This window comes from Balaenoptera physalus, assembly GCF_965194825.1.
Source record: "Balaenoptera physalus genome assembly, chromosome: 2".
Taxonomy (NCBI): Eukaryota; Metazoa; Chordata; class Mammalia; order Artiodactyla; family Balaenopteridae; genus Balaenoptera; species Balaenoptera physalus.
This window is the reverse complement of record NC_138883.1, coordinates 61761985-61777178: the sequence shown is the minus strand read 5'-3', so window position 1 is coordinate 61777178 and position 15194 is coordinate 61761985. Positions and strand designations below refer to the sequence as shown.

General features: G+C 36.7%; 1 protein-coding gene across 6 annotated transcripts in view; it reads right to left on the bottom strand.

The window, feature by feature from the left end:
• SLC25A21 (solute carrier family 25 member 21) overlaps positions 1-15194 on the bottom strand; it is a 516682-nt gene that overhangs the window by 411142 nt on the left and 90346 nt on the right. The window contains exon 2 of one of the 6 annotated variants that reach the window (XM_082452252.1): positions 209-291. The exons of 4 other annotated variants lie outside the window; for them this stretch is intronic. The gene's annotated coding sequence lies outside the window, so the exon portion shown is untranslated. Of the gene's footprint in view, positions 1-111; positions 292-15194 lie in introns of those variants that run through there. One more of the 6 variants, XM_082452253.1, reaches the window with a different exon arrangement.

Below are 15194 nucleotides of genomic sequence, written 5' to 3'. Positions count from 1 at the left end.
ACCATGTTCCTGGTACAGTGCATAATGAGGTACAAAGAAAGATTGTTTATTCTAAAACAATTTATAAGCACGCCTGGAAATGATTAAGACACTTGTGGAATCACCACACACCACCACACTGGAATCAAGAAGGGCTTTGGGTGAAATGGTGTTTGTCAGTGAAGATAGGGTGCAGGGGTGAGAAGCAAGTTGCCCTTGTCAGGTTCACCTCCTCTTAATTCTGGGCTGCCTTCCTCACTGGACAAGCTGTCACATCAATTTTTCCAGGATAAGACCTCTTCACACAAGGCTCTGAAACAGCAAGAGTTTCCTTGAAAGCACAATTTTCAAATAATTTTATAAGACAAGCTAAAGTACAGTGACCATATGAAAGAGAAAGAAGAAAGATACTAGGATATTTGCCCATTTGTGCTCATATTAAGCCACATTCCAAAGTGATTACCCATTTATAAAACATCCAATAGATCTTCAAGGGCATAAATCCCCTGGAAAGCTAATTCAGAAGGTTTCTTGGCAAGCATAGAATAAAAGCAAAGATGTTTACATGGTATTGATGAAAATGAAAAAGTATGCTAAATTAATCCTACTGCAGAATATATCACTATCATTACAGTGATACAGACAACTTGTGCCCATCAGATACTATTTTTCAGAGACCTGGACAATGCCAGACAAACAGTTATAAGTTAGCAATTTCCAATTCCTTTTTTAATATAAACTCCAGGTAGACAATTCTTTTCCAATTACTTTATACGAAAGAAGATAAATGCCTGGCTCACATGCAGCATCTTTCTATCCCCTACCCATTAAAGTCCTTATAAATGGAACAGACTCTGAGTCAGAATGCAGCTTCAGAATGTTTCTTAATTCAGTATTTTTGGTAATCATTACAAAATTATTAATAAAAATTATTAATAGGTTACTAGTAATTAACTAGGTTTCTGACTTTTTGAGTTATATTCTAGTGCCAGAGATACATTCGGTCACTCAAGATAGAGAAATACCCAAATTATTTTTACATCCTTTCAAGGTTCAGTTTTTCAAAGACTCTAAGAGTCCATCAATCATCGAATGCACCATTGTTTTATGCGGCAGCAGGAAAATGCAATTATAAAATACACCTGGGTTTCAGAGATGTTAAAGTGTGGGGGGGAATGTATGTTGAAATCTGTGAAATATAGTATTTTCATTTTCATATTTTTCTCAGACCAATCCCAAATTCTGAGAACACTCTTCATCCAGGCCCCATGCTCTGATTTCCACAGGCTGTCCTAAAGGCAGCTTCAAATTAGCGAATTTTGGGAAATTGCATCACTGTCAGCAGCCTCCCACACTCAGTCAGAAGTAGGGGACAAGCAGGGTTTTATTTGAGGTAAGGCTTCTGGTTGACTGCAAACCAAAGAGCAAGAGTCATAAGGAGAACAGTTTCTGGAAATATCACTTAAAATAAGAAGTCAGGAAACTGTCTAGCAGGCTTAAAAGAACCACTGCTTATGAAGCAGTCCTTTCAGTCACACATGCACGTGTAGAAAGCACAGTCACCATCAGATATATTGTCTTTCAATACCAAAAATAGTAACAATAATAATAAAAAACATATACACTTATATGACAACTTAGTCCTGGGACAAGGCATTACCCTTGAGCTTGGTTCCCAGGTTGATTCTGTACAGCCTGCCCCTGCTACCCAGGTTCTCTCCTGGCATTGCTCCTGAAGCCAACAGGATTTCTTAGTGTCCAGGTTAAATGCTCTGTTACTGTGCACTCTGGCATCAGTTCAAGATAAAGTGCTGACCTGTCTGATTTGAGCATAACCAGGGTGGCCTCCCGGGAATACATCATTGGTTGACCATTGGTCATTGGTTGACCATGGAACTTAATAATTTCTCTAGACTTATATACTCTTGAAACTCATCTGTAGTGTCCAAATCACCTCCTGCCTTTCTTCTACATAAAAAAAAAAAAAATCCCTTTGCACATCTGAGATACAAAATCCCCATACAGCTCTAGAAAGAGGCTCAGAAATCTACTCTTCAATTCTCTTGAGAACCAGTCTCCTTATCTCCCCAGTTCACCTCTGTCCAAATCAGTCAGGCAGCATCTTACTTTAGAAAATAAGGAAAGAAGAAAGAAATATTACTCCAAAGACAACTTAATACTTAATGGATCAATCTTTAATATTTTCTGTAGCATTGCCAACAATAGAACATCTCAAACGCATCAAAAAGATAAAGTGTTCTCTACAACAAAGATGGTTGTTTCTAATGACTTGATACTCTTTTCTAGGGTTGAAATCAATGTTTTCTATATTTCCTAACATATACTTTATATCCATTATTGAATGAAATTGGACAGCTCTCCATTGTGAAATTAGAAATCAGGATCCTCAGTTACGCTAGATATTCTTCATTTGCCCCTCTACATCCTCTCTTCTCCACCTTTTACCCAGGAGGCTAATTTCTAAGGACTGCATCAACGGTACTCCCTCTTTGCCTTCTGGCATCCAGTTAGGTTCGACCAAAGGGAGGTACCTACAAGAATTCAAAGGCAAGAGGGGAGAGAGGGCTGAATATTTCTTTCCCCAGCTCTCTGCTCTCCAAACCTGGCTTAGAATTGTTTCTGTTGGTTAAGGCCACAGATCCTCTAAGGCAGCCTTCTCCTCCTGCTTCAGCTATGGCCAGGGCTGGTAATGGTTTCCCACTGTTGCCAGGCCCTGGTGCTGCACTCTCCCCTGTTGGTTCCTTAAATGTACCCAACTTTTTCAATAGTTCTTCTATTAATCTCTCTTCAGTTACGCCTTTTAAGTGTGCCATTTCCTGCTGAGACCTAATGGAGACATCAGAGTTTACAACAATACATGTTACCTAATGCTTCATGTGGCTCTGTCCTTCAGTCTAAAGTGAAGGATATCTCTTCCTCAGATACTTGCTAATAATCTCAATTTTGAAAAATTAAGAGAACTTTAACCATTCTGTTACTGTCAAATCCTGCCTGAAACATCTGATAGTCAAGAGGATGGTATATGTTAACCACTCAAGCACCCAAGTGTTATCCTTATTTTAGGCCAGATCACAAGGAAGCTATACCTCAACCATGTCTCTCTGTACACATTCTGCAGCACTGTTTTGACTGTAAAGGATTTTGACTCTCCCATTTCCTTGGTCTGCATTAGCAATTCTTCCTATGGGCTCTCACAGCATCCTGAACTTATCTATTTGATTATCTACATTGTAGCTGTTTTTTTAATTTTACTTATCTATCTGCCCCACTTGATTACAAGCTCTGTGAGAGCACAAACTGTCTTAAACAGTTCAGTATTTACAGCTCCTAAAACTGTGCCACTAGGCACTCAACAATACTTGTTTAAAAAAAAAAGAATGCACTGAACATTATGCTTTTGAATTTAATGGGTGATGAGACAATAACAAAGAACAATCATAGGTGGAACACATATGCATTATAAATAAACTGCTAACAAGTACTGTGGTCACTCTCTCATTGTTTTATTCACTGCTTCATTCATTTATTGTTGTATAAAATGTGTTTAGGGTCTGCTATTGGACAGCATGGTGCTAGGTCCTAGAAACACAAAGTTCTGTGAGGCACCGTCCCTACCTGAAAGCAGCATTGTTAATCACATAGACCCTGTGAGGATCATGTTTTGACCACAGATGGATGCCTATGCAAATTCTTCTCAGAGGAACTGGTTTCCTTTTGCATTCCAGTAAGAACTGGGAAGACCACTTTGAAACCTTGTGCAATGTTTTTTATCAAACAGTACAGCTTTCTACCACTCCAACTTCTTGACTTAACATTCCCCTCTTCTCTGAATATTTCTCCTTTCTTTCTCTAATTTACACTTCATGAATGGTTCTTGGTTGTATTTTCCTTTGCCCTAGTTTGTATTGTAAGCTGTTTCAAATGCTTCTTGAAAAAAGTTGAAGCATAAATAACAAAACAAAACAAAAATCGCTTTATTTTTCCCCCTTAAATTTTATCTACCTTTGAAGTTTTTTTATTGATTGATCCAGCTAATTTTCCACTTAAATTAATTTTAAAAGGCCAAAATTGCATTAGTAAAGTATTAACAATAGAAAGTTCCATTAATGATTAAGTGGTTGATACATACCAAACTGTTAATAATACATGTCAAGTGAGGAGGAGGAGGTGAGGCCACCACTGGAGATTTTAGCTTTTTGTATTATATAATTCTCAAAATTTTACAGGCATTTTACTTATATATACAGAGAAAACACATTGAAAAGAAACAAAATAAAGAGAACAGCCTAAATTATTTTTGTTTTCCCATGTCCATATGGTGGTCAAATGAACGTACAGATTTAAGATATATAGGGTGGTAATTTGATTATTGAGTCATATGTGACCCAGCTGAATGGGTAATAACAGACAGATGATGGTTTATGTCGTTGATAGAAACTGATTTCCCTCGTTCCATATTTTAGCAGCCAGTCAGTTCCAGAATTGGCTTAGACCCTGAAAATATCCTCAGCAGGGATGCTGTTTTGAGCCTAGGACATTCTCTAACAGCTGGAAGACATTCAGTGACTCCAAATGATGAGGGCCAGCAGGAGCGTGTGAAGATGGGCACCTGTCCTGGAACTTCCCTGATCTGGCAAACACCTTGCTCTGGCAATGAACTCTCCCCTGGGCTCTTTTAGGTATTAAGTTTTAGAAGCAAATCTGAAAAATGACAGTTCCTTTGAAATGGACTTCATATCTAGAGACCACATTGTAAGACTTTTAAAAGTTGAATAAGAGTCTGCGTTAGAGAATAGTAGAAGGGAGGAGAGTGGCATAAATAGCCTTATTTTCAAATTCCTAGCCCACCTTCTTCAGAATAATTCCAAAGATTCATAGAGTAGGTTCTCTCTATTACAGAGTAAAATAAAGTCTCCATAAAATATAAAATTAAATGTAAATTGTATGAATAATGAAATATTGGGGTTCCATGTTTGTACTCTGATAGCAGCATATCTGAGCTGTTTAACATTAAACCTCAAAGATCTAATCAACAATATATCTAAGTGACTCAGACATTGTAAGTAATTTCAGCATTGCAGCATTGTATTTGCCAGGAGATACAGTCAGTTCTTTCACCAACTGAGATATCATTTAGTCTATAACTTAAACAAGCATTGATAAAGTTTTTTACAAAAGATGCTATCAGCAAAACAAACAGAGGACTTTGTATTACTTCAAAGCTTATTTATAATGTGTTTAGAAAAAATTCAATGGAAACAGGAAAATAATGTCTTGATTTTCTAAACTTTACAACATCTGCTTTTACTTACTTTTCAGCATTCTAAAGGTCTGTGGATTTCAAGTGAATTACTTTGCTTTCCCTTTGTCTATTCCTTTACTTGACTATCTTCACACTATGTTACACACCCAGGCACAATCTATGAACCCGTGGAAATTTCTGTGGAATGAATAACAAAGGAATTTTAGAACATGTAACACAGTACATGGAAATATGCCTCAGAAGAAAGACCAGGTGTACAAGGAGCAGATCCCTCTATAAAAATACTCAAAACCTGGTATTATTCTTTCTCATACCATCCAACACTGGTTATTTACATGCCATTCATAATCTTTGCTGGATAGTATTAAAAATATTTCCTAAAGGAAAAGAAAGTACTTTTACATATGTGTGTATATTTGAGTATGTTTGTGTGTTTTGCCCAAATCTAAATGAAAGTATTAATGTAATATTCAGTTAAATATACAGGTTTTGACCAAAAAAAAAAAAAAGCCACTAAAATCTGCCGGGAACAACACTCTCAATGTTAATCTACTCCATCAGGCTTTGCTTTCCTTCTTCCCAAACTAAAAGAACTTAAATCCAAAAACATTTTAGAAATGTTTTCTAAATTTTTTAAAGAAAGATATTTCTCTGTACTCAGTGAGAATTGCCCATAAAACACACTAATATCCAATTATTTTGGAGGGCGTGTAAGTCTCTCATTCCTTGACCTTTCCCTGTCCAACTAAGCATTCATTTATTTCATTTAAAAGTAGTTACTTCAGAGAAATACAACCATTCCTTCTGCTACATTTCCTGATTTCTTAAAATTTGACATTTCAGTAAATTTTGCATCAACAGGAGACCGTGGGTAAAAAAAAAAGAAAGCTGATACATTGCTCATCATACAAACACAATTTCATTCAAGACTTTCTTGGAAACCTTGTTGAGATGCCTTAAACATTTATTGGTGGCTTCTTGTGAAGCTGATTTAAAGGCTATGGGTTATTTGTGGTTAATATACAAAAGGGAAAAAAAGAAAAACAGGGAGAAATGGGCTTTATGAAGCACACTCCTGAGGTTTCACTGCTGGGTTAGCTGACATTCTTTCCTTCACTTCCCCAGTTGGGCTGACCTCAACATTCTTGGTGTCCAAGACTTCTGAAAGAATGTAAACCACATTATCTTCCCCAGGGGGGGAAAACAGAAACAAAGTTGGATGATATGTCAGGATAAGGAATAGGTCCACCATGTGTTTAAGAAGGAGGAAGAGTTCCACTACAATCTTACCAAAAATCAAAGTTTTGTGGACATGGGTTTGTCCACATAAAAAAGAGAGTGGCTTTGCCAATTACTCAAAGGTCCTTTACAAGCAGTTAAAGAGCAAGTTGGGAGCCATTATTCTTGGTTTCTGCCACACACCTGTGAGATCAAGATGGAAGAGAATACAAAGAGATCCAAATCTCTAAAGGATTTTAAAAATGGAAAGATACTGCAAGTCAGCAGTGAAAAGAGGGAAAGGAAGCAAGGTCTTTCTTTGGCCATCACTGAATATTGGCAACACTGCTTTTTATGGTTGCTTTGATTATGCGCTAAATTCAAAAGTTTTAGCCATGGATAATTTGATGCTTTGGTTTTCCTTTATTCCCCATTTTTTTCATTGCATGTTTGAAAATGGTTTGTGTTCAAGAATCAATTTAACCACAACAGAAGAGACTCTGATTTGGAATTTGTATGACTTCACTTGAGGTGCAAGTAAACGGGAAATCAGTTCTGAAAAAGGAAGGAAACTCTCAGGCTTGCAAGCCTTCCTCTTTTCTTTAAAAACATTTTTAAGATGTTTTCATCTAATATTATCTTTAAATCATCACTTTGAAAAAGATCCTTTCAATGTCAGTGTTTCTCTGAGGGCTCAGTCACAGGCCCTCTGTTGTTCTCATTCCAGGCACTTTGAGTAACTGCATTGACTTGCAGAGCCTCAGTTAGCATCCATGTACTGGTCACCCTCATATTTTATCTCAGTCCAGATCTGCTGCTCTTTGGACCCGCTTATCTAACTGCCTAATGAACAACAGCCTACTTGGTATCTCATAAGCCCTCCAGCGCATCACGTTCAGAAGTGAACTGACTGCCTTTCTTTCTTCTCTAAGTTTTCCTCTGCATTCCTTGTCTTTAGTGTCTACCCAGGTAGCCCAAATAATTAATCCAAGGATCTCTTTGACTCTTCTATCTCATCCAACTAATGACCACATCCCATCAATCTGCCTCCCCAATATCACTTTAATATCCTTTATCTCCATCTCCACCGTCATCCTAAGTCATTGTTATCTCTGACGAATTTTCCTGAAACAGCATCCTAACGGGTCTCCTTACCACTAATCTTACTCCTATCCGATTCATTTACCCTCCACACAGCCCTCGGAGTAATCCTTCTTGAAATGATCCTCATCAAACACAAATCTGATCATGACAGCCAGATGTAAAGTCCATCAATAATTTCTCATTATCCTTCCAGTCAAGTCTAAACATCTTAACTGGAAAGACTCTTACTGTCTAGCCTACGCCTACTTCTCCACTGATGAGGTTTCAGTTCCCCTTCCAGTCACACTGAGCATCTTTTACTCCGTAGAACCTGCCATGCTTTCAGTTGGAACATGCAGTTCTCACTGCCTATCCTTAACCCAAATGTCAATTTCTTAGGGACACACTTCTTTGATCTAAAATAGATTAAGGTCCCAACTGTGCTTGTAAAACACCCAAACTTCTAGTGCAATACTCATCACATACTATTTAATTGTGTGCGTGTCTCCTCCACATTACTGTACTCTCCATGAGGACAGGGACCACGTTTGTCTTATTAATTACTACTCAGCACCTGGTACTTGGGAGGTATTTAATAAATACTCTTTGAACAAATGAATGTACTTATGTATATATTTCTTTCTTTACTGGCACAACAGGCCACATGACCTGCTATATACTTATCAGTGACTGGTTCATTCACCACAGAGGAAGTGTGAGCCATCCCAGATAGAAATTAAGATTCAGGATGCGCCATAATCAAGACATCTCATAGAATTTATAGGCATCACTTGCCCCACATTTTGCCTACTTAACAGGATAGTAGCAGGGTCATCTAAGCTTAGCCAGACCCAAAGACATGCTTGCCTTTGGCTAATCCAAAAGTTGTGAGTAAAATAAACAAAGTTGTTAAATGGTTATTTACTACCTCCATTTATTCTCCTTCATCCTGTCACCTAGTTTAGAGAAAGGTGGGGGGTTATTCAAGATGTTATTAAGCTGGAGGAATATTTTACCCATCCCCAGAGTCTAATTGATAGTAACTACCAATGACACACTGAGACCCTGACCATGTTGCCAGTAAGGTGCTTTTGTGAACTTTTTCAACCTTGAGAACATGAGAAAAATCATGGGTTTATACAGGCATTACAATGATACCTAAATTAGAAGAGTTTTTTTTAAGGGCCATTTTAACTCTCTCTAACCCTTGGGTATGTTTCCTCCTGATGTTAGATAAAACATCAGATATAATCTCTTACAATAGTTTAACTGACAGAAGATGCAATGTTAGTGATACAGCGTGGAAAATGACACAATTGTGCCAAAGTTGGGTCAGAAGACATGATCCAAACAAAAGGCATGCCACCTGCAGTGGTCTTGCCTCACGACTAGCACTCAGTCCACTTATAATGTTCTGCTCCTTGCTGCTATCAATATGACCATCTCCAAATAAACGGTCCCTGTCTCCCAAGTGTTACATCAAACAGGAATTTCTTATTGTCTTATTTATTCTTAAGACTTACTGATAGAAGACTACATTATGAAGCCAAAATCATTACTGGTTTAACAGTTTTGTAACTCTATATTGCTTACGTGATGAAATATAGTAACAATTAAAAATTAAAACATTTTCAGTGGTCTCCTTAATTCTGCACTTCAACTACAGATGCTTCAAATTCCAGCACTGTAAATTATATAAAGTAAGATACTGTATAGAAAACTATGGAATGAATTAGATCAACTCTGGCTAAACATAAAGGCTTAGCAAGAATAATCCTATTCAATTACCATACTAGAATCTCTTCAGTATCTAAGGTTCTTAGTATATGAGCCAGGAAACTACGACAATGCAGCAACTTTTCTGGAAAACCACATAGCAACTTTCTATATAAGTGCCCTTTCCAAAGGTAGTAGTAAAAAAGAGAATGGGTTTTATAGGGACACCTGGAGAAGAAATTTGGCCCACTTATTTCTCTTTTTTGTCTTTTTAAAGCTTCAGTCCTCAGAAATGAAAAGAGAGTGATGATACCTACCTCGCATGATGGTTCTGAGCCACGAATTAGTACATGCATATCTCCTAGCACATAAGTACCTAGCCCATAATAGGTATTCAGAAATTTTAGTTCTCTTCCTTCTTCCTTTCCCCACCCACACTCAAGTACCTACTTCGTGCTGTGGCAATCACATAGCCACTGGACAAAACAGAAACCATTCATATCTGATATGAGTAGGTCCCATTCTGTAGGCCTCTCTTTACAGTAATTTGGTCTATTATTTTTCCTATAGAAATTAGGGTTGTCATTTTTTGAAGTATTTCTTCCATGGTAGTGAATAAAGTGCATTTTGTAACTCTGTGTTTAACTCAGCAATAATTCGGCACAACAACCTAAATAAAACTAATTTTAAAGTATATAATTCTACAACTACCTCTATTTGAAGATAGTATAATAAGTTTAAAGTTCATTGTATACCCAAACACCAGGGAACTCCCAATGTAACTGTCTCATCAATTTCAAGTTTAAATCTATCCTAACTGGCTTAATACATCAAATTGTTTGCAGCTGTGAGGCAGGACTTTTCTTATGCTTATGTTTTCTTATTTTCTTATGCTTATGTTTCTTATTCTTACACTTATCAGCAGGTAAGGTAGGCTCTAAGAGTAAAACAGGTGTAATAGGATGGAAATCATTCTTTCAGTCCACACAGTACTATTAAGTGGATTCAAAATTCGTTTACTCAGTCAACAAGTATTAAAAGCCTGCTACATGCCAGGCACTGATACACTGTTCTAGGGTATACAGTTGTAGGTATATACTTCTAGAGCTGATTCACAATGCAGCACCTAAAACACGTTCATAGTTTTATCTAATGAGAATTATCTTCTTCTTAACTATAATAATAACATATGCTAAGTGCTTATCATACTGCTAGACACAACGCAAGTGCTTTATCCCATTAACTCTTCACAACACTCATATGAAGCAGGGATTATTATAATCCTTATTTTACCAGATGAAGAAAAGGGCTATGGAAAGAATATTTAACTTGCCAAGCTCACCCTGTTGGTAGCCAAGAAATCTGAAATTCAAACCAAGTCGAAAATCCCATTAACTAACAGTAGTCATGATATAATTAACAGTGGCCTCTTTCACTCTCAGCAGTGCTAAGGGGCGGACCACAAGTCACATGGTAGTCCCAGCAGTAAGATACTACTTTCCCTGGCTGCCAGTCTCTCCAACCTCACATGCCCTACCACTCACCCCCCACTTCTATTCTTTAGCTACAATAATGGCCTTCTTTCAGTTCCGTAAAGATCTCACACTCATTCAAGGCCTTAACATTTCTGTTCCCCCTTCCAGGGCAGCTCTTCCTCTAGATCTCAGAATGATCTGCTCCTCCTCAGTAGCATCCCAAGTGTGGGCTGGTGGAGCACAGCACACAGGCAATTTTGAGAATTTTAAAACAATAGTAAAGCCAACTAAAAGTCAGTCTACTTTTTATTTATCACCATGCACCAGCAATTTTAAACAGTGTTAGTGATAAAATACTGCTCCCACCCAAAATATTTTGTTACTTGTCCTTTAATAAACATTGTATTCTACAGAGAAGTTAATATGGAGAACTCTCAGGTATATAGGTGGCCCCCAACAGACACAAACACAGATATTCAGCTTGCATTCATCTGAAGAGTAAATTCCCAACAGTTTCAGAATAGTCATAGTTTATTTGGGATAAACTATGTGTTACTACACAACCCCTTTGTTACTACATATTTCTTAATTTAAGCAGTAGATTTGAAATAAATTGTGGAAGTGACTGTAAAGATGAAGACATAGAACTTGACTTACTTCAATTCTGTCATCTTATTTGACTTCTTGGAATTTTGATTTGTAGTTAAGATTTTAAACATAGGGAAATTCAAGGGGGCCAGAGCAGCCAAAACAGTCTTCAAAAAGAAGAACAGTTGGAAGATCACATTTCTCAACTTAAAAACTCACTGCAAAGATACAGTAATCAAGGCAGTGTTGGTACTGGCATGAAGACAGTCACATATGTCAGTGGAATACAATTGAGAGTCCAGAAATAAAGCCTCATGTTTACAATCAATTAATTTTCAACAAAATTGCCAAAACAATTCAATGGGGGAAAAAGTCTTCAACACATGGTGTTAGGACAACTGGATATCCACATGCAAAAGAATAAAGTTGGACCCCCATCTCATATCAACTCAAAATGTACCAAAGACCCAAATGCAAGACCTGAAACTATAAGACTTTTAGAAAAAGAAATAGGTGTAAATCTTTGTGATCTTGGATTAGGCCATAGTTTTTAGATAATACCAACAGCACAAACAACAAAAGAAAAATAGAAATTGGACTGTATCAAAATTAAAAACTTTTGTACTTCAAAGGAAACCATCAAGAAAATGAAAAGATGGGACTTCCCTGCTGGTCCAGTAGTTAAGAATCCGCCTTCCAATGCAAGGGACGCGGATTCCATCCCTGGTCAGTGAACTAAAATACCACATGCTAGGGGGGCAACTAAGCCTGCGTGCCACAACTACTGAGCCTGCATGCCACAACTAGAGAGTCCATGCGCCACAACTACTGAGCCCGCACACTCTGGAGCCCGTGCGCCACAACTAGAGAGCCCACACCCCACAACTACTGAGTCCGTGCGCTCTGGAGCCCACGCACCACAACTAGAGAGAAGCCCACGTGCCACAACGAAAGATCCCACGTGCCGCAACTAAGACCTGAAACAGCCAAAAAGAAAAAAGAAAATGAAAAGACAACCCATAGCACGTGAGAAAATATTCGCAAATCATAAATCTAATAAATGACATATCTAGAATATATAAAGAATTCTTACAACTAAATAATAAAAAGACAAAGCAACTAAAAATGGGCAAAGAACTGTGGAAAACAGTTCTTCTTCTACGGAGGTTTCTCAAAAAACTAAAAATATAACTACCATATGACCCAGCAATTCCACTCCTGGGTATATATCCGAAAAAAGCAAAAACACCAATTCAAAAAGATACATGCATCCCAAATGTTCACAGCAGCATTATTTACAATTGCCAAGATATGGAAGCAACCTAAGTGTCCATCAACAGATGAATGGATAAAGAAGATGTGGTACATATATACAATGGAATATTACTCAGCCATAAAAAGGAATGAAACAGTGCCATTTGCAGAGGTGTGGATGGGCCTAGAGATTATCATACTAAGTGAAGTAAGTCAGAGAAACACAAATACTATATGATATCACTTATGTGTGGAATCTAAAAAATACAACAAACTAGTGAATATAATAAAAAAGAAGCAGACTCACAGATATAGAAAACAAACTAGTGGTTACCAGTGTAGGGAGGGGGCAATATAGGAGTGGGAAGTAAAAGGTACAAACTATTGGGTGTAAGATAGGCTCTAGGATGTGTTGTACAACATGAGGAATATAGTTAATATTCTGTAATAACTATAAATAGAAAGTAACCTTTAAAATTATATCAAATTTTTTTTTAATAAATTTAAAAAAATTTTTAATGGGCAAAGAAAACATACACATAGCCAATAAGAAAATGAAAAGATGTTTAGCATCATTAGCCATCAGGGAAATGCAAATCAAAATCACCATAAACTACCACCTCACACCCACAAAGATGGACAGAATCAAAATTTTAGATAATAACATGCATTGGCAAGGAGTGTTGGAGAAGTTAGACCCTTCATACATTACTGCTGGGGATGTAAAATGATGCAACCACTTTGGAAAACAGACTGACGGTTCTTCAAAAGATTTAACATAGAATTGCCATATGACCTGGTAATTGCACTGCTAGGAATATACCCCCCAAAATATAAACATATGTTCAAATAAAATCTTGCACATAAATGTTCATAACAACATTATTCATAATAGAAAAACTGTAGAAACAACCCAAATGTCCACCAACTGATGAATAGATAAATAAAATATGGTATATCCATGCAACGGAATATTATTCAGCAATAAAGAAATGAAGTACTGATAAATGCTATGACACAGATGAACATTAAAAACATGATGCAAAATAAAAGAAACAGGGCACAAATGATAACATATTTATGATTCCATCTATATGAAATGTCCAAAACAAGCAAATCTATAGACCCAGAAAGTGGATTCGTCATTTCCTAGCACTGGGGGGAAGGATTGGTGGTATGGGGAAACAAGAGGTGATTGATAAAGAGTATGAGGTTTTTCTTTTGGGGTGATGAAAATGTTCTAAAATTGATTGTGATGATAACTGCACAACTCTATGTGTTTACTAAAAACCACTGAATTATACAATTTTAATAGGCGAATTTTACAGCCTGTGTATCTCAATAAAGCTGTTCAAAAAAAAAAAGATTTAAAATAGTGAAACAGTGCAAACCGCATATGATGTATGTTATTTTTCCCTTTTTATAAAAAAAAGACGTGATAAAAAGTACTAATCCATTACTTCCATCCCCTTTTTTGTACAGTATGTTTATTCTATTTTTAAAAATAATTTTGTTACTAGCATGATAATACATGAAGTTCAGCAACTTTTTTTCATTGCTGTTTTTTTCTGGCCATTATTATCATTCTTTCACTGCATGAATATTGAATATTACTAAAAACAATTTTGTCTAAAGAGGAGAGAAATGTTAAATTATTTATCCCAGGTGACAAATATACTAGAAATGCCACTGTTGCTCTGTATTATTTGTTTAGATTTTTGTTCAAAAGGAATCTCAGGGAAGCCTTCCCTAACCACTCTATTTAAAATAGAAACCACTCCATGTCCCCAAATGACATCACTTTCTATCCCCTTACTCAGCTTTACATTCTTTACAACTCTTACGATTATCTGACATTATATTACTTGTTTATTCCTGTCTCCTTTGCTAGAACATTAGTGCCCCTCTGTCTTGCTCACTCCTGTATACTCAATCCACAGAACACATTCAATCAGTTTTGGTGAATAAATAAACACTAAAAATTTTATCTACTGCTTAAATTTCTTCAAATAAGTTTTATCTTTGTGCACACTTTCTGTTTTTTTACTTTGAGATGAAAACGCTGATTCTCACCCGTCTCCTCATCAGAGTATTTCCTATATGGACATTGTATTCTGCTAGATAATTCAGAGGTGTCAGGACAATCAAAATCTCTTTGTCTAGGAGTCTGAATGCCAAAAAAGAATTACGTACTGCATTTTATACCTTTGAATTCTCTTCAACGAGGTTTATGAGCTGTAATTCACTCAACTTTGCAATGTCGCTTTCTTAAAGTTACAAAAAAACCCATAATTTTTTAACACTTAATCACTTAGATTATCCCAGAATTCATTACTCCACTCTAGTGATAAAAACCAGCCTCCTTTATTGAACCTAAATATTGCTGGACTTTGTTAAACAGACTTCAAAACACTTACTTCTGAAAACTTGACAAATTTTTATAGAAACTACCTCTTGGAGCCTAGATTTTTTTTTTTTTTTTTTTTACTGTTGTTTCTTTATCTCCTTTTCAAAATAATGGTTGTGTTTTAAAACAATGCAGAACGCTGTTATGATATGGCTCAATATTACAACTGCTTGGGTAGGCCATAGGTCAA